Genomic DNA, 21,235 nt, shown 5'->3' with positions numbered 1-21,235 from the left:
TTTTTTGTTTTTTGTTTTTTTTGTTATTCTTTTGTTGAGTTGTTTGGGGGATTGGGGGTTCTGTTTTGTTTGTTTTGATTTTATTATACATTTGGTGCATTTTCATGCAATGTTTTGTTTTGTTTCTGACTGTTTGACTTTATTCATGTGTCTGTTTCTATAAATGACTGATACATTGATTGGATATTTGTTGCTGCTTCGTTGATTATGTCAAGAAATAGACAGTCTGAATGATTTTAACTTGTGGATTTTCCAATGTTTAAAACTACGATCTCCTTTATTCAGTTTTTAAAACTACGCTGCGCTTTATTCAGTTTTGGTTTTGGGTTTCTGAAATTGTTGGGGGGGGGGGGGGGGGGGAGTGGGTGAGGTGTGTGGTGTGGTGTGTGTGTGTGTGTGTGTGTGTGTGTGTTGAGGGGGAGGGGGTGTAGGGTGTCTGCGGGATTCTTTTCTTATTTCTGTATGTGTATATTGTTGCCAGATGTTTTTTTTATTTTCCACAACGATGTATATAATCGGGCTACACGTTTGCAAATTCATAGCATTATAATGACATAGAGTTTTGTCTGTCTGAAATCCTTCAAAACAGAACCAGTGACCTATCGAGTCTAATCGCTACTCAGGTTAGACTACCATGTAAAACAGAAAAAAAAAATATTGATTTTATTTTTGTTTTTTATTTGTTTTTTGTTTTTTTATATCAGTTATAATTTAATTGAAAAAGTGTTGAATTTTTTCTCCCATAACCAAATGTGAACGAATATTTTTAAAAATAAATTCCGCATGTCTATGATTTAAACTTGACACTCAAAGTGATTTTAACAAATAGTCAATTGGAATGGAACCTTCGTTCTGATTAACCAAGATCGACGACGTTGACGTTTCGTGTTTGCCCTTTGTCAAAACAACACAATGAATGAGACAATGAAAAAGAATGAGAGATGACGATGGCAAATAGATTTTCCTTTCACAACGCCGTGCCCTCATTCCTCATTCGCCTTTAGTGTTTCATTCATTCATTCGTGTTATGTCGACAAAGGGCAAACCCGAAACGCCCTACAGCATCTGTGTTCGTTGATCAAGTCGATGTTCTATCCCATTCGATCGTTGTCATTTATTTCTTTTAACTTTTAAGCATCAAAATCCACAAAGTGATTTTTTAAAAACTCAAACTGTCAGATAGAAGAATTTTACACGACAAGGATGATTATTTCACATATTATGTTATCTTGATTGTAATGATGATGTCGATGACGACAACGATGACGATATATCGACGATGACGATGACAATGCTCATGATGATGATAGCTAACGATGATGTTTTTGTGAGTTGTATTCATCCATTTTGTCTCACATGTCAAGTGTTTCAATGGCGTGGCCTGTGGTTGTCATGGTTACTGTTGTCATATTATATTTTCCCCTTTTTAAATATGTACTTGGAGAATCTGAAATAAAACGTACGATGATAATTATCAACATTATTTGCTTGCTTGTTTGTTTGTTTGTTTGGTTGGGGTTTTTTTTCTCTCTTCTTTATTTGTTTACACTTTCAGTCCATTCTCCGCCCAGCTCTGGAAAAACAAGTATTTAAAATTTTAACCAGAAAACTCGTCCTTCAAATATCGATCGTTTAAAATGACCCCCCCCCCCCCGCCCCCCCATCTTGGCAAAAGCTCTCAAATCTGGGACTTCGGGAAAGTCCCAGGTTTGAGAGTTTTTGCCAAGATGATGGTAATTTTAATCGATCGATATTTGAAGGTTGAGTTTTCTGGAGAATTTTTTTTTTTTAATGAGGGTTGTTTTGTGTTTTTTGTTTTGTTTTGTTTTTTGGTTTTCAGGATATGGTAGTATTGTCTTATGTGGTTGATGAAAATTCCCTTTGGGTGGGAGGTGGGGGGGGGGGAGGGAATTTCGACACATGCCCTCCCTGGCCCTATAGGGAATGAGATTAGCGGAAGAGTAGCGTCCCTTGAATGGACGTCACCGACGGAGAAGTTATTTGTAAACAAACCAACTACAAGCCAAGCGCTCCAAATACAAAATTTATTATTCATCTTTCTGTACAAAAATGCATAACGTTGATTATGATATGCATTTTTGTACAGAAATATGAATTTATTTTTTGTTTATTTGGAGCGCTTGGCTTGTAGTTGGTTTGTTTACAAATAACTTCTCGACCGGTGACGTCCAATCAAGGGACGCTACTCTTCCGCTAATCACATTCCCTATGGGTTCTTCACCTAGGGTTAGACCCCTGGACCTCCATGATTGCGGGAAGCACGTCACCTGCTCTGTCCAACTAAAATAATTTGTTTTCCTGACCTCCCATGATGGGCAGGGAGCTCAATTACTGTGTCTTCTATCCCCCTATATCTGTTTTCCAACTTGTTTCTCTCATTGTCTTGAAATGAGATTATTTGGTTTTGTCCTTTCCCTTGTCGGAGTCCTTAGCTGAGAGGGAAACAGTCAAATGTATAGTTAGAGTTTTGGGAGATGGCATTTTTTCCTTGTAAATCGTCTATGTGTTATTTATTGTTATATTGGACAGAGACGACGATGTTAACGGCCAGGTCCTTATTTTAAAACTGAGTACAGTGAAAGAATGTGAGTAAAGAGTCTTTTCAAAGAATTCAACAATGCGCCGAGAGAGGCTCGAACCCAAGAGCATCCCATCCGAAAGCGAGTGTCATCGTGGCCTTCGTATAGTCATGGCCTAACACTGACCAAAAAATGAAGTCAAAATGCCAGTCTTTTGCCACAAAAGAAAACAAATCGTGAGTTGTATTCAATAGTTCAACCAATGAAATGACTTGTTTCCATGAGCTCTACTAACGACAACTCACTAGGCGGTGCAAAAACCAAATAATGACGTCAAACTGCCAGTCCTTTTGGATTTCAGTGTCAGGCTATAAAAACTACAACAACTACAACCACAGCATCACTTCTACAACAACAATTACTACAACTACAGCAACAACTACAAAGACATCAACTACAACAAAATCAACAACAACAAGAACACGCGATAAGTCATGACCAATTAGCGTGATGAAAGGTTCCATCACGCCGACACATCAAAGAGAATTAAATACGGGCCAAAAAGATTGTGAGAGAATTAAGATAATAGCCGAGGACACGAATCCACCGTCACACCAAGTCTGCCGGAGTCGGAAGACAAAATAAATAAACACCTTTTACAAATTTTGGCCAGAAAACTCGTCCTCCAAATATCGATCGATTAAAAATGGCTCTCATTTTTGCAAGAGCTCTCCAACCTTGGACATAAGGAAGTCTTCGTGAAGTACCAGGTTTGAGAGTTTTTTGCTTAGATGAGAGTTGTTTTTATGAATCGAAATTTGGAAAACGATTTTTCTGACCAAAACTTTAAATACGCCTTTGGTTTTGTTTTCTTTCAGCTCACGCCAGGGCTGCTCATGAAAACCGACACAATGAATGCACGTGCTCATAGTGGCATTGTAGACGAGCTGAAAACAGAATACGTCATCTTTACAAATATACTCACAAATCGTCCCCCATTCCTTCCCCCTACCACCCAACCCCCCCCCCCCCCCTCTCTCCCTCTCTCTCTCTCTCTCTCTCTCTCTCTCTCTCTCTGTGTTGCTCTCTTTTTTTTTTCGTATCTCTCTCTCTCTCTCTCTCTCTCTCTCTCTCTCTTCTCCTCTCTCTCTCTCTCTCTCTTCTCTCTCTCTCTCTCTCTCTCTCTCTCTCTCTCTCTCTCTCTCTCATAGGTTATATATATAATATATAGATATTTATTTTACAATGATGTACAATATAACATCAAATAATCAATAGATATATGATACATAATTATTCAATAGATTCAAACTTAAAAGGATCAGGAGTCGTATAAATACTCCACTGCTTCTATGTGCATCATCTCATCATCTGACTGTCAAGACATTTACCATAAGGACTGCGTAACATGTAGAAGAAACACGACGCCTGTTAGGCGATATTACAAATTTTTTTTGTTACAGAGACAACGCGGTTAACGGCCATTTACTCATTTTACACCTGGGTACTGTGGGAGAATGTGAGTAAAGAGCCGTTTACAAGGACTCAACTATGCGCCGAACGGGGCTCGAACCAGGACCTTCCGATCCGAAAGCGAGTGTCATACCACTAGACCACATAGCCACACAGGGTACAATCGGGAGCAAAATTGTGATGTCAAAGTAATGGTTCCATTCTGATTGGAAGTGTAAAGCCGGAGGACTGAATACATTCGTTGTCTAACTGAACTTCTGGCTTCAGAGTGATGGCAGCCTCTTATGGTTTTCACACTACTATGTAATGACGATCGACCCAATAAGCAAAGTCCGGTCCGCATTCGTGCACCGTCGCAAACCCGCCGGGTAGCATCGTCACAACACACCGTTCGACTAGATTATCTGCCGTCTCAGGTTCTTGCCCACAGCGGGTACATGTTGGACAGGTAGAAAGAACCCACCGATGAAGCGCACTGGCCGTGAGGCAGCTCCTCGACCGAAGCCGATTCGCAGTCACCCAGTTTCTCCTCTTACTGGTATCAAAGCCTGGCAACTTCTCATCAAGCTTAGAGGAGGTTACGTCCCCGCCCCCACGAGGGATTGAATTCGTCCAAACCGACTTCCATCTCGTATGTGTCAGGGATTCTGCGTACAAGGGTTGCCGGGACTTATTTCGGCTCGAAACGGGGGCGCCGTCCATTATGCGCATCAGAGGGGTATCCCTATTCCCTCTCTCTTTGAGAATGATGGCGTCATTTTATTTTCTATCCACAATAACTGCTGGTTGTCAGAACCATATACCATTCATCGCTCGTTTACGCCTCGTCACAGGAATCGGCCTAGACATCCTGCTACTAAAATAGTTATTCTATAGATAGTATGCGCTTGTCTAAGAAGTTCACAACATTGCCATCCGTAAGTATAACGGACCAACACACAAAACTGTGTGTAACCATGAACGTTTATAGTCAGGCTAATACAGTTTAGTGAGAACTACTCATAAACGCGGATGGCTAAATACAATAACAAAGACCAGAGTGACGTCATCTTCGAACTATCTATACGTTGTCCAGACAACTGGTTACTAACTTTTTACGAGGAGAAGGGGAGGTTTGTGACGTCACAACTTCTCTACCCTATTACTGTCAGTGTCAACTTGCATGTAAGATCCTCATAGATGAATTGGCGAAAACACTCGAGCCACGAGGACGGGGATCGCAGTCGAGGCATCACAGTTGATTGACAAGGAAGCGAGAGGCAAGTAAGTAGACCTATCGTTTTATCAACGAATAGTTTTACAAGTTTTATACATTCGTGCCGTCTGTCGTTGCAACCAGTAAACAAACGTGTGTGTGTGTGTGTGTGTGTGTGTGTGTGTGTGTGTGTTCGTGTGTGTTACAGGAGAGAGAGAGAGAGAGAGAGAGAGAGAGAGAGAGAGAGAGGAGCAGAGAGAGTGGGAGACAGGAAATGGAAAGAAGGGGAGATAGAGAGTGTGACAAAGAAAGAGAAAGAGACAGGAGAAGGAGAGAGAGAGAGAGAGAGTCTGTAGGTAAACGCCTTAATAATCATTCTTGTTTTATAATTGAGCGATACTTATTGTATTTCTCCCCCCCCCCCCCCCCCCCCCCCCCCCCCCCCCGCACCCAATGTCTCTCAATTCAAAAGAGTACTATCTCTCACTGTTTCTCTCTCTCTCTCTCTCTCTCTCTCTCTCTCTCTCTCTCTCTCTCTCTCTCTCTCTCTCTCTCTCACTGTCGACCTATCTATCTCGCTCTATCTGACTTTCTATCTGTCTATTTACCTATCAATCTGTGTCTGTCTATCTATCTATCCATATATCTCTATCTATCTGTCTTATTTCTCTCACTTTCTCTCTCTCTTTCTTTCTCTCTCTCTCTCTCCCTCTCTCTCTCTCTCTCGCCCTTTCGTTTCCTCTCTCTCTCTATTTCTTTCTCCCCTCTCTATCTCTTTGTCTCTTTCTCCCTTTCTGCTTCTCTCTATCCCCCCCCCTTCCCTCTCTCTCTCTCTCTCTTTCTCTCTCTCTCTCTCTATCTATCTATCTATCTATCTATCTATCTATATCTATCTCTATCTCTTTCCCCCCCCCCCCTCTCTCTCTCTCTCTCTCTGTCTCTCTCTTTCTCTCAATCTATCTCTATCTGTCTATATATCTCTTTCTTCCTCCCCCCCCCCTCTCTCTCTCTCTCTCTCTCTCTCTCTCTCTCTCTCTCTTCTTCCCTTGTGTCCATTTTATATTATCATTATTCATATCATTTCCATATCACCACCTCATTCCCATCATCTTCACGTTTTAATCAAGTTTCTCTCTCTGACCAATCAAATCGTTCCGATCACTGGCATTTAAGGGGAGAGAACTTCTTCTTTTTCCACAATACGTCATTGGAACCAATCTCCATTATCCATACTCTCCCCCCCCCCCCTCTCTCTCTCTCTCTCTCTCTCTCTCTCTCTCTCTCTCTCTCTCTCGTGATGTTTCTCGACACTTCCAAGTTTGACAGCCGGAAAGCATTTGAGTCTGAAAGAAATTAAAATTAAAATAGACAGAGACAACGCTGTTAGGAGCCAGGTACTCATTTTACACATGAGTTCGGTGAATGTGTGTAGGGAGCCCCTTCCAAGGACTCAACTAAGCGCCGCTCGGGACTCGAACCCAGATCCTTCCGATCCGAAGACGAGTGTCATACCACTAGACCATATAACCACACAAAGGTTAGCACTTTTCACAGACTTGAAAAATTCCCATCTCTCTTCGTTGAGAATTAGGCTGTGTAAAAAAAAAAAATGATTCAGAGCCGATAGTCCATCGAGCCAGAGCTTATCCCGGTTTCTATGGCGTGAAGCAGACAACAGGATGGGACGATTCTATATCGCAAATTACTTTCCGCCCGGTCTATAAATGACCCACCACTATTACAACTACAACAACTACTACTACTACTACTACTACTACTACTGAAAAAAAAGGAATTTTAAATAACAATTTTTAAAAACAAACAAATAAAATTGTTAAAAGTGTAATAAAATTGTAAAATAGATAAAAAAATTTTAAAAAAGATGTCTACAACACGTGGGGTTCCCAAGCGGTCACCCATCTAAGTACTAACCACGCCTGACGTTGCTTGACTTTGGTGATCTGACGAGAAACGGTATTTTCAACGTAGTATGGTCGTAGACATCAAGTGTCGAAAACAGAATTTAATATAATATTAAAACACCATTGCTAATTTATATAATGATGAATATAGTTTTGAAATGTATAATATTGTTAGTTGAAATAGCGTCTGTTGCACACACTGTATGTAGAATTTAAAATGGCGATGGGCTATCTTGAAAGCGGCATGAGACACTTAACCGGAAGGATGACGTTCTCTCTGTAAGGGCATGTAAAGTTACCCCTTGAGGCAAAGTTACCCCAAATGGGGATGATCTATATTACCTTTCCATGTGCTTAGGTCATTAGTCACATTGCAAAATGTGCTCAAAGTGACCCACATAGTGAAAAGAGTTCACGTTGAATGTCACTTTTTATGTATTTTGTAAAACTTGCATTGTTAGTGTGTGCGACTGTTGTGTGTGTCTGTTTGGCAGGGTTGGGTGTGTTTATGGTTTGTCAATAAAATGCATATTAGTTCTATATATCGTATATAAAATGCATATTGTGATATATATTTCGTATATAAAATGCATATTGTGTTATATATATCGTATATAAAATGCATATTGTGATATATATTTTGTATATAAACTGCATATTGTGATATATATTTTGTATATAAAATGCATATTGTGTTCTATATTTTGTATATAAAATGCATATTGTGTTCTATATTTTGTATATAAAATGCACATTGTGTTCTATATTTTGTATATAAAATGCATATTGTGTTATATATTTTGTATATAAAATGCATATTGTGTTCTATATTTTGTATATAAAATGCATATTGTGTTATATATATCGTATATAAAATGCATATTGTGATATATATTTTGTATATAAACTGCATATTGTGATATATATTTTGTATATAAAATGCATATTGTGTTCTATATTTTGTATATAAAATGCATATTGTGTTATATATTTTGTATATAAAATGCATATTGTGTTCTATATTTTGTATATAAAATGCATATTGTGTTATATATATCGTATATAAAATGCATATTGTGATATATATTTTGTATATAAACTGCATATTGTGATATATATTTTGTATATAAAATGCATATTGTGTTCTATATTTTGTATATAAAATGCATATTGTGTTCTATATTTTGTATATAAAATGCATATTGTGTTCTATATTTTGTATATAAAATGCATATTGTGTTCTATATTTTGTATATAAAATGCATATTGTGTTATATATTTTGTATATAAAATGCATATTGTGTTGTATATTTTGTATATAAAATGCATATTGTGTTGTACAATTTGTATATGAAATGCATATTGTGTTATATATTTTGTATATAAAATGCATAAAGTGTTGTATATTTTGTATATAAAATGCATATTGTGCTGTATATTTTGTATATAAAATGCATATTGTGTTATATATTTTGTATATGAAATGCATATTGTGTTGTATATTTTGTATATAAAATGCATATTGTGTTGTACAATTTGTATATGAAATGCATATTGTGTTGTATATTTTGTATATAAAATGCATATTGTGTTGTATATTTTGTATATAAAATGCATATTGTTTTGTACAATTTGTATATGAAATGCATATTGTGTTGTATATTTTGTATATAAAATGCATATTGTGTTGTACAATTTGTATATAAAATGCATATTGTGTTGTATATTTTGTATATAAAATGCATAGTGTGCTATTTATTTTATTTGTATTTAATTTTAAAAAACTAGAGATAACTTGTGGATTTGAGATCAACTCAGGATTTTAGCACATATGATTGTGTGCACAATCCTTCAGTTCCATGTATTCAACATGTACTAATATTCAGTTCTGATAACACAAATTATTTATTGTTTTTGGGGCTCACTCTTGCAATGGAAATACTCTCAAACCAACACAGAATATTGTCCATTACAACAGTGCTTAATCAAACCCATTCGGTTATCAGACCTTATTCCGTGCGTTCGGTTATCAGACAGACCTGCATATATATGTACTTCGTACTGCGTCCATACCTTTTTTATCATATCATTTCTTTTTGATACGATAGTTTTGTGAAACACGTCGCTTACGACGATACGTGAACTCAGTCGACGTCTTTGAATCGTTTCCCTTTTGAATCATTGAAATTCCCCCGGGGAATCGAAGATCGATTCATCCCATTGATTTAATCAGAGAGAAAAATTTGACTTCTTTCACCTGAGTGGCTTTTTCCTCACTAATCAGCCTCCAAGTCCCCGGGCCATTGGCGAGTTAACGATTACGTTACCCGGACCTAAACGATCGCCCAACGCGGGACGATCCAGACCTGAAGCTTTCGTAAACTCAGAGCCTGACATTGATAGAAAAATTGTATGCGGCCATTTAAGGCGACAAATATCAAAAGAAAGTTAATAGTGAGTAATTATTATTATTATTATTATTATTATTATTATTATTATTATTATTATTATTATTATTATTATTATTATTATTATTATTATTATTATTATTATCATCATCATTATTATTATTATCATCATCATCATTATTATTATTATTATTATTATTATTATTATTATTATTATTATTATTATTATTATTATTATTATTATTATTATTATATTTATTATCATTATCATCATCATTATTATTATTATTATTATTATTATTATTATTATTATTATTATTATTATTATTATTATTATTATTCCATTAAGGCCAAAACTTCAGGCTGAAGATTGTTTGGCCGTCTTTTCAGTAACAAGGGTGTTAGAGGGAAGCAGGGAGCGATTTTTTGAAGTCATCAGCCGAAAGGACTTGCTTACAATTGGTTGGTAGGGAGTTCCAAAGTCGGATGGTGGAGGGGAAGAAAGAGTAAAGATGATGGTTTGTTCTTGAATGGGGGATTTCAAAATTAAATGTTGAGTTTCTTGTTTGTTTTCAATGGTTAGTTGGAATTTCGAGTTTTCCGTTTTGTGCTTTGTGAAATCAAGAGTTCAACCAATGATATCGTTTGTTTCCTTGAGGAATTCCAAAAACAACCATCTTTTCACTTTCTTTTGCCGATCGTCGTCTGGGCAATAAACAAACATTGTTTGAGTTCAAAGATCGCGTGGTTTCTGTAAGATTATTTTGTGTTGATGTTAAAGAGATAAAACTAGCGCACCGGACCTCGTGTGGTAACGTTTGAGGACAGATCCTGGTCGTTGGTCGATCTTATAGGATCGGGGAACGTAACCGTTAACTTGCTACTTACCTTACTTCATTAATTCACGGATTAAAAGGAAAGTTAAATCGATCCTGAAATCAAACACACTCGGGAAAAACAAAACGAAACGAAACAAAATGTACACAGTTTAAAAATTTAACGTGATGAATTATTGATTGAGAACTGAACAAGTGTGTATGAAGGTGCCAGACAAAGCAAGAAAGAAAAATATAAAGAAAAAAAAACATCCCAACAAATCAGTCCACCTCGACTGGGGATCGAACCTAATACCTTCTGATTACCGGTCAGACGTCTGACCGGTATTCAGAAGGTTTGAGGTTCGATCCCCTGTAGAGGTCGACTGATATTTTGGGGTTTTTTTTCACTTGTATTTTTCTTTCTTGCTTTGTCTGGCACCTTTCATACACACTTGTTCAGATCTTTATCTTACACCGGTGCCTGCTCCTTAATCCCTTATTGAATTATTGATTGGAATTTGATGTTTAGTGTTCAACTATAAACATTTGGATTCAAGTTTGTCCGCCTTTGTGTTAACATTGACATCGGTGGTTTTAGGGACATCAAGTACTTGTTATATTCTGCTGTACATTTTTAATAGAACATTTATACAGCTCAATATCCACTAAAGTGCTCAAAGCGCTTTACAAGGTGTGGCCAGCCAACACTTAACATGTAGGACGAGACATGACGCCTGTTAGGCGATAGTACAACTTTAGTGGACAGAGACGCTGTTAGCGGCCAGGTATTGATTTTACACCCGAGTACGATGAGAAAATCTAAGTAAAGAGCATTTTTCAAGGGCTCAACTGTGCGCCGCTCAGAATGGATCTCGAAACCTGGACCTTCCGATCAGACGGCAGCAGCAGCCTCTTATGGTTTTCACACTACTATGTTATGACGATTGACCCAATCAGCAAAGTCTGGTCCTCATTCGTGCACCGTCGTAAACCCGTCGGGTAGCATCGTCACAACACACCGTTCGACTAGATGCTCTGCCGTCTCAGGTTCTTGCCCACAGCGAGTACATGTTGGACAGGTAGTAAGACACCACTGATGAAGCGCACTGGCCGTGAGGCAGCTCCTCGACCGAAGCCGATTCGCAGTCACCCATTGTGTCTCCTCTTACTGGTATCAAAGCCTGGCAACTTCTCACCAAGCTTAGAGGACGTAACGTCCCCGCCCCCACGAGGGATTGAATTCGTCCAAACCGACTTCCATCTCGTATGTGCAGCTCTAGACGTAGTCATGGATTCTGCGTACAAGGGTTGCCGGGACTTATTTCGGCTCGAAACGGGGGCGCCGTCCATTATGCGCATCAGAGGGGTATCCCCATTCCCTCTCTCTTTGATCTTCAGAAGGCGAGTGTCATAGCACTAGACCACATAGTCACTATTAATATCATAACCTACTTTGCATTGGATCACGGTCCTATCCAAAGAGTAGCAGGGGTTTACAGATGTCATATCTTATCCCACATTTTAAATGTTGTGTTAACTTGGGTTCCCCTGTAAAGTGCCTTGATCTCATTTAAAGTGAACTGTTCTAAATAAACGCTCGTGTTTAATTAAGTTTTTGTTTTCCATTTCACGCGAAAGAAACTCTTTTTAAAACAAAAATTTCGCCTCAGAGACCCTTGGGAGTTTAAAAGACTTTTTTTTCATCGCTTGATAATGTTATCCTACGATAGCATTTTTGTTGTCAAATAATTATTTTTGAGTTTAGTCTTCAGGAAAATGAGGGACATCGCCTACGCATGGTACATGGTGTGATTATTGATCTCTGATAGGCTTGCCAAAACTCAAACATCTTATCCTCCCACGGAGTTCTTTGAAGGAATAATCCTACGTCTGGAGTCTTGGATTAAACTGTTTGCCCTGATATCATGATGGAATTGGATGACCTTGGAACGGACTCACGGATTTGGAGAGGAGATTGTCTGTGACACTTTTACACCTTTTGGTTAGATCAATCGATGAGTTATGGGAAGGAAATTGTCTCTTTTCACCTTTCCTTTTGGATTTAATTTCTTTTTCATTTATTTATCTGTGGGACAGCGTGGCTCAGCGGTACGGTCTTTGCTTCGTACCCAAAAGGTACCGAGATCGAATACCCGCTACGTTGTTTGGCCTTGAGCAAGTCACCTCGCCCTAGCTCAGTTTGCGGCGCTGCGCTGCGGCTGACGCCTGGGTTATTCCAATTTTCCCCTGGAATAGACCCTAAAGACAAATTTCATCTATGGGATGAATAAAGGGAATTTTAATTTTAATTTTTTAATTTAATTTATTTTTGGTAAAGATCTAGGATGAAATGTTAGAAATTCGCGTGACGGTGAAAGTAGTAAAAAGAGATTTATATATTCCAGAATATAAAATACACATAGACGTATAATATTATGAATATATTCGAATCCTAAAAGACTCGGTCCCAACTCGCTTCTCTACAATGTCAAGTTTCACGAGACTCTTAGCGTCTTCTGGCGTGGCCTTCGTTATATAAGGCACTATACCTTCCTAAAACTTACGATAAAGGTCTCTTATAATATAGCGCATGGTATCCAAATGATGAGTCTCTTGGCGCCTTCCATCAACACAAAATAATTTTCAAGAAATTACAGTTCTACCCCCTTACACGAAACCTTCTAGAATTCTAAGATAAAATGATAAAGATTGGAGGGTGATAATTTTCCTCATTAACTTGTTCATCTTCATACGAGTCAGGGCTCAATAAAAGATCATAATATATCGCCAGTGACTGAGTATGAGGCGTCTTTGAGAGATGATTGAACAGTTTGAGGCGTTCGTGTTTGTTGATTGAGCAACGAAAGTCTTTGTGTCGTCAATGAGTCAGTTTGAGGCATTCGTGTTAGCTGATTGAGCAACGAAAGTCTTTGTGTCGTTAGTCAGTGAGTATGAGGCGTCTTTGAAAGGTGATTGAGCAACGAAAGTTGTCAGTGAGTCAGTACAATACCATCACAGTTATTGCCCAGGGGCAATGACGCCAGTTGTTGTCCTCGTCATTTCCGGCAGCACGGACAGCCCAAGAGTATAATGATGTCACTGGGCTGGTCATGTGTCCGACTGGGTCTCTAATTCTATCATCCCGAGTCCAGACACTAAGGGTTGTAGTCCACTAAAACAGAGCAAAGTCATGAATTTGTCACCGACAGCCAAAGAGTGTAATGATATCACTGGGCTGGTCCTGTGTCTGTCTGGGTCTATCATGCTATGATCCCGAGTCCAGACACTAAGGGTTATAGTCCACTCAAACAGAACAAAGTAATTTATGAACATGTCATTTGAAAAAACGTAAGGATAGTGTGCGCCTTGCTAAGAAGCTCACAACATTGCACCCGGAAGTATAACGGACCAACACACAAGACTATGTGTAACCTTAAACGTTTATAGTCTGGTTAATACGGTTTAGTGAATATGACTCATAAACGCGGATGGCAAAAAACAATAACAAAGGCCGGATTGACGTCAACGTGAATTGCAGCTAGAAAAGGTGAAGGCCTATGGTAAAGTTTTATTAAAGCTCAAGATAACATTTTAACAAAGAAAAACGATGCGGACGTTTCGGATTTCTCCCTATATCAAAAGAAATGACGATGAATTTTATCGTCTCTTCGGTTGTTGAAGAATTAAAGTGAAACGTCCACTCGTCTTTAGTATTTTTAATTAAAGCCGAAATTCTCCCTCTTTATCGCATATCTGTTTGGAAACAACAAAATATCTTATGCTGCCTTTAGGGCTCTAGCCCTTCAGGACTTTTAACAACGAAGAGATAAGACGAGATTGTAAATGACGAGTCAACTGTGTAGGAAAAGCCCCAATGTTGACGTGTGTACGTCATGGATAGTATTGGACTTCACAAACATTACTAGACGGTCTTGCACAGCCTTTAAACTCTTGGTTTTAAAAATAAAGCAGAGAATCAATTTTCTCAGCTCACGTCTGAATCATTTTTGCAGACTTTGAAAGAAGGTAGTTTTTGTTTTGTTTTTGTTTTGGGGGTTTTTTTTCGGCAACCGATAGATGTTCATGTGAAGAAAAAAATGAGCTTTTATTACATTTTTTTTTCGGACAGAGACAACGCTGTTAACCGCCAGGTAATCATTTTGCACCTGAGTACGGTGAGAGAATGTGAGTAAAGAGCCTTCCCCAAGGACTCCACTATGCACCGAGCGAGGCTCGAACCCAGGACCTTCCGATCCGAAAGCGAATGTCATACCACAAGACCACATAGACGCACATGTGAAGAAAGTGTAAGAGATATTATGTGTGATATTCTAAAAACTGCAATGTTGCAACTAGGGTTTAAACGCGTAACAGTAAATTGTGTTCATCGCCTGAGTAGGCTTTGTGGTCTAGTGGTGACATTCACCTTCGGATCGATAGGTCCTGGTTTCGAGTCTCGAGCGGTGCATAATTGAATCCTTGGAAAAGGATTTTTAGTCACATTCTCTCACCGTATTCAGGTATTAAATGAGTACCTAGCTATTAACAGCGTTGTCTCTGTCCGAAAATAAAATGCAATATCGCCTAACAACAGGCGTCATGTCTCGTCCTACGTGTTAAATGTTGCTGTTGGCTAAGGACCCCATATAAAACGCATTGAGCACGTTATTGGATATTGCTCTGTATAAAAGCTCATGGTTTGTTGGGGTATTTTTTTTTTTTGGGGGGGGGGGGGGGGGTTGGGGGTTGTTGTTTTGTTTTGTTTTTTTTTTTTTTGGGGGGGGGGGGGGTGGGTTTTTGTTGTTTTTTTGTATGTAGGCCCTTAGACTCTCCAGCTAGTGACTCCCTAAACACCGCTCGGGACTCGAAACCAGGACCTATCGATCCGAAGGCGAATGTCACCACTAGATCACAAAGCCTACTCAGGCAAACCACCGGCTGTCTCTAATTGGACATCGCTGGGATTTGGGACAGTCTAGCTTGTCTAATGTTTTATCCCGTCCATGTCAAGCTATACAGGATCTACAGGAAGAGCCTGACATGCTGATTGGCTGAAACCTCCAGGCTGAAACTCTGTGGATATCAAGGCAGGAAAATCCCCTTTTGTTTCGGTGTCTGTGTTTCAGTGAATGACGCGTCCGAATCGCTATGACTATAGAAGTTCCCGAGTTTCGATCCCATTTTAAAGAGCCATAGATTTGTTCGCTTTCATAATTCGTATCATTTGAGTTGGGCCTTTTAACACCCCCTACCCTCCCCCCACACACACACACACACATACATACACACACACACACACACACACACACATATCCCTCCCTCATGGTAGATCAGGGAGGTCACTCCTATTGATTCTTCTGTCGCCTACATCTGTTTGTGTGTTTGTTTTTTGTTGTTGTTTTTTACTTTTCAGGTTGCTTTCCATTCTTATGATGGAATGATTCTGCAATAGTTATATTTATATCTATATCTTTACTCTGTCTATCTGTCTATCTGTCTGTCTGTCTGTCTCTCTGTCTGCCTGTCGCGTTCACACGAACAATGATATTCTGTGACCAATCGTATCATAACGTTATATTACGTTTGCGTGAACCCGACGTCTACTTATTTACAGGTCTGCTTACCCAAATTGTAATGGGCCCATTGTTGTAATGGTAATGCACTTCAACCAACACAAAATAATTGTCCACTATAACTATATTAAATCAAGGCCATAATAAGGTTCGGTCATCAGACCTGATGGGCCGGGTTCTTGACCTCTCATGGTGGTCGGAGAGGTCAATTACTGTTTCTTCTTTACCCTTATATCTGTTTTCCAACTTGCTCTCTGTCTTTGTCTTGGAATGAGATTACTTAGTTTTGCCCTTACCCTGGCCGGAGTCCTTGGCTGAGAGGGAAACAGTCAAATGTATAGTTATTATTTTGAGAGATGATATTTATTTCCTTGTACATCATCTCCCTGCTATGTATTGGTATATGTGTTGTATGTAATGCATAATGTAAGTATTGGGTGTGTTCCTCTTAGTCGGATCCTGTGCTTTTTTCTGAATGGGACTTTAGGTGATTTCAAACAATGGTCATTCATAGAATGCTCTTAAAATTTACAACTGTTCCCGTTTTGAACCATTCTCCTTTGTCTTACCTTTTCTGGTTTGCTTCTAATTGTAAATTTGACTTATTATTTTATACTAAATAAAAAAATTGAGCTTTATATAAAATTGAGCATTATATAGCGCAATATCCACTAAATGTGCTCAAAGCGCTTTACAAGGAGTCCCTGGTCAACAGCAACATTTTACATGTAGGACGGGACATGCCGCCTGTTAGGCAATATTACAATTTTTCGGAGAAATCACCGCTGTTAACGGCCAGGTATTCATTCTACACCTGAGTACGGTGAGAGAAAGTGAATAAAGAGCCTTTTCCAAGGACTAAACTATGCGCCGAGCGCGAGGCTCGAACCCAGGACCTTCCGATTCGAAAGCGAGTGTCATACCACAAGACCACATAGCCGCACATTTTCTTCCTTTTTACTGGCGCTGGTATAACTGAAATGTGTTGCAAGCGCCGTAAAACCCTTATAAAACAAAAAACAAAAAAAAACAAAAACAGCATTACCAGACCTCATGTCGAATGAATCTAATTCTTTTAAAGTCTAAATTAAAGCAAATGTCGATAGTGGGACAGCGTGGCTCAGTGGTACGGTCTTTGCTTCGTACCCAAAAGGTACCGAGTTCGATCAACCGCCGCGCTTTGTGGCCTTGAGCAAGTCACCTCGCCCTAGTTCACTTTGCGGCGCTGCACTGCGGTTATTTCAGTCTTCCTTTGGAATAGACAAATTTAAAAATAAAGACAAATTTCTCCATGGGGATGAATAAAGGGAACTTTATTTATTTTTTATTTATTTATAAGAGTGTCAGTTGTTTCCTCAACTTGAAATCTGATCATTCTGATTGTAAACTCTAAACTCTTCATCTAATTCATCCCATCATGACACCTGATAGACAATGTGGGGTACATTTCCTTGTTATTTTATTTAAGGGGTCCCAATAGCTCAATAGGTAGAGCACTCACTTCACAAACAAAGGGACTGAGATCGATCTCGGGTGAAGTCGCGCTTTTATTTTGAACACTTTGTTCGCCCGGCAAGATTAGGGTAGCTGGGTCTTTTAGATCTGGCTGGAGGAAGGTACTTTGCGATTGACTAGAATCCTATTCAAATGGTAGCAAGCAATTATTATAGTCAGTCTCTCCTTATAAAAACTGGGATAAACTTGGACTAGTGGGCGAAATGGCTCTGAAGGACTACTTTTTCATTCCTTAAGCATCCCCTGGCGATAATAGACTTCAGGAAACGCTAAGGGTATCGATATTCTTGATTTTAAAACATAATAAGTCACCTTATTTGATGAAGAAATGAAACATTGCATTATTCACAAATCAACGGACCAGATGGTTGAATATAATTTGCCAAATTTAACAGAAAAGGTGACAACTTTGCGTGAGTTGTGATGCACGTAGGGGAGAAAAAGGGGGGATAACCGGGACGAAATGCTAGAAATCGGATCTGCCTGCCCATCTGGTGTGGGAGTAAATATCTGTGTGATTGGTCCACCCCTCAGAGATCGTGCTGTGAATACCGTGTCAATGAAGGGGTCATTATAGACGGGTCAGACCATTATAGGGTCAAGGGGGTGTTAGCTTTGGGAATTGGTCCACCACTGTAAAAGGACAATCATATTCCTCACGGAACTGGTGACAATAAATTTATGCCTGATTTCAGAGCTGCCGACTTGAAATTTCAAAAATTCCTCGGGGAGGGGGGGGGGGGATACAAGTCACTATAGACACTCGCTTTAGGATCGGAAGGTCCTGGGTTCGAGTCTCGCGCTCGGCGCATAGTTGAGTCCTTGGAAAAGGCTCTTTACTCATATTCTCTCACCGTACTCAGATGTAAAATGAGTACCTGGCGAGTTAGCAGCGTTGTCTTTGTCCGAAAAATTGTAATATCATGTCCCGTCCTACATGTTAAATGTTGCTGTTGACCAGGGACCCCTTGTAAAGCGCTTTGACCACATTTAGTGGATATTGCGCTATATAAAGCTCAATTTTTAAGCTCAATTTTTTATAGATAGCTTTATAAGTTGTTTATAAGTTGTTGTTTTTTTTTTTTGCTCTCGTCGTGATCCAAAAAATGCTCTAAGGTCCTCAATATAAGATAATATCAGTCCTAACTTCTAACGGTTACCACCTCAAAATCCACTTTTGGTTTAAAAAAAAAAAAATAAAAAACAATATAAAAAAAGCCTTTTCATCCATTTCTCCACGCATATGGAACGCACTCAGTCTTCAGACAAAGTCCTGTGAAAATTTATCATCTTTCAGGAAATGTCTGAAGACTTGAGTTGTTCCACAAGGCTTTTATATTTTTTATGAAACACGTAGATCTTGCTTAGATTTTGTTTCTGTATTAATGCTTATTGTCGTGATTTTTTTGCTTTTAAAAAAAATATTATGTAAAGCGCCGCAGAACACTATTAACGTGAATGTTTTGGCGCTATATAAATTCATTAGTTATTGATTGATTGATTATTATTTATATTAATATCTATATTTAAATATATGTCCTACGGAACTAACCTTTCTTTTTCAACAAAATTCATTGAGTCAAAGACGTGTTTGAAGTTCTGTAGATGGAGCCAAAAATTCGTAATTCTGTGGATTTTTTGTTGTACTTGGCAACTCTGGTGATTTTGCTTCGATCCGAAAATGTTTTGGGGTTTTGATATGACATGAAAAGAAAAATGTCCGAAGACAGTAAAGAATTTTTTAAAATGTAACAGCAATGGCGAGTCAAACCCACGACCCGACTGTTACGGCATCTCCTCCTGGCCACGCTATCCATTACTGGATTGTAGAGTGTCCCTCTCGTGGCCAGATGAGGATGTCAAAACGGTCAGGTTGTGGGTTCAACTCCCCATTGCTGCAAAAGGTTTTATTCTCTATAATTGTCTTCTGGCACTTTTCTACTTTTCATGTTATTATCAACATAATTTCCTGCTACACTCACTTTTCTGAATTGGATTCAATAGTCTGATGTTGACGTCACTCAGGTCTTTGTTATTGTTTTTTGCCATTCGCGTTTATGAGCAATTCTCACTAAACTGTATTAACCAGACTATAAACATTCAAGGTTATACTAGTTTTGTGTGGTGGTCCGTTATACTTCCGGATGGCAATGTTGTGAGTTTCTTAGCCAAGCTCATACTATCGATACTATCTATTGTCTTCTGGCGCTTTTCTACTCATCGTCGCCTTCATGTCCTGATACTGACCAGAAAATGACGTCACAAAAGAAGACGACGGTCACCAATCGAAATTGGATTCAATAGTCAGATGTCACGTCCGCCCAGCAACCTGCAGCTTGGTTCTAAACAAAGAAAATCGGTACATTTTATTCTTCATGCTGGCTAGACTTTTTTCACATGTCATGTGATCAGAATATATAAAAGTCAAAAGATGATCAGATTTATAATGTTTTTATCCTCTGGATAAACTTTTATGCTCGTCTGAGAAGTATTTCATAAAGGCGTCCGCCATTGTTCCGATAGTTTAGAACCAGTTACTAAGTCACTATGTGTCATTACAAGGGAAGTGACGTCACAACTGTTGAAGCTATGAGTTGTTGTTAGAAGCTTGAAGTGCCCAAGGAAACAATTGATTGGTTGAGTTATGTAATTACAACTCATAATTAAGTTTTTATCCCATCATCTTCGTCTTATTTTATGACAATGTTTTTGGGTTGTATCAGGCTTTGAGTTCACGAAGGCTATGGTCAGTATTAGGCCATGAGTTTACGAAGGCTATGGTCAGTATCGGGCAATGAGTTTACGAAGGCTACGGTCAGTATAGGGCCATGAGTTTACGAAGGCTATGGTCAGTATCGGGCAATGAGTTTACGAAGGCTACGGTCAGCATCAGGCCATGCGTTTAAGAAGGCTACGGTCAGTATAGGGCCATGGGTTTACAAAGGCTACGGTCAGTATCAGGCCATGAGTTTACGAAGGCTACGGTCAGTATAGGGCCGTGAGTTTACGAAGGCTACGGTCAGCATCAGGCCATGCGTTTAAGAAGGCTACGGTCAGTATAGGGCCATGAGTTTACGAAGGCTACGGTCAGCATCAGGCCATGCGTTTAAGAAGGCTACGGTCAGTATAGGGCCATGCGTTTACAAAGGCTACGGTCAGTATCGAGTCATGAGTTTACGAAGGCTACGGTCAGTATCGGGCAATGAGTTTACGAAGGCTACAGCTCCACTCACTTTTCTGCGTTTTGATGTAACAGATGCTGTCCGCTTGGCTAAGAAACTCACAACATTGATATCCGGAAATATAATGGACCAACAAACAAAACTATGTGTAACCTTGAACGTTTATAGTCTGGTTAATACAGTTTAGTGAGAATTGCTCATAAACTTGGATGGCAAAAAAAAGCAGTAACAAAGAACTGAGTGACGTTAACTTCGTTCTATCTATATTGTACCAAACCAGGCGTTGATATGTTTTTGTACTCTAAGGACTCAAACAAAGCGCAGTCGCTTTGTTGTTTTTTACTCCCCTCTTTTTGATGATTAACATAGTTTTGTCCAGACCCTGACACGAGTCGTTGGCTGGGGGTGGGGGGGGGGGGGGGGGCAGTCGAATAGTAAGAGTTTTGGGAGATGATATTTTTCTTGTAAATCATCTCTCTGTTACGTACTGTTATTTTTTTAACATATGATTTATAAACATTTGAGTGCATTCCTCTTGTGCTGGTTTATGGGTGAAACATTTAGGTAAGTACATTGATAGTGTGTTCATGGAATCTACATCTGTTCCCC

At 39.0% G+C, this 21,235-nt stretch overlaps 1 non-coding gene across 1 annotated transcript; it reads right to left on the bottom strand.

The window, feature by feature from the left end:
* Positions 1-7,091: 7,091 nt before the first annotated feature.
* LOC144972141 (5S ribosomal RNA) lies at positions 7,092-7,210 on the bottom strand. Its single transcript, XR_013645292.1, has one exon. It is a non-coding gene; the product is annotated as a 5S ribosomal RNA (ribosomal RNA).
* Positions 7,211-21,235: the final 14,025 nt, after the last annotated feature.

The sequence above is a fragment of the Berghia stephanieae genome, chromosome 4 (genome assembly GCF_034508935.2).
Source record: "Berghia stephanieae isolate SIO BIC M18660-M18661 chromosome 4, UCSD_Bste_1.3, whole genome shotgun sequence".
In the NCBI taxonomy this organism is placed as follows: Eukaryota; Metazoa; Mollusca; class Gastropoda; order Nudibranchia; family Aeolidiidae; genus Berghia; species Berghia stephanieae.
This window is presented reverse-complemented; position numbering and strand designations above follow the sequence as displayed.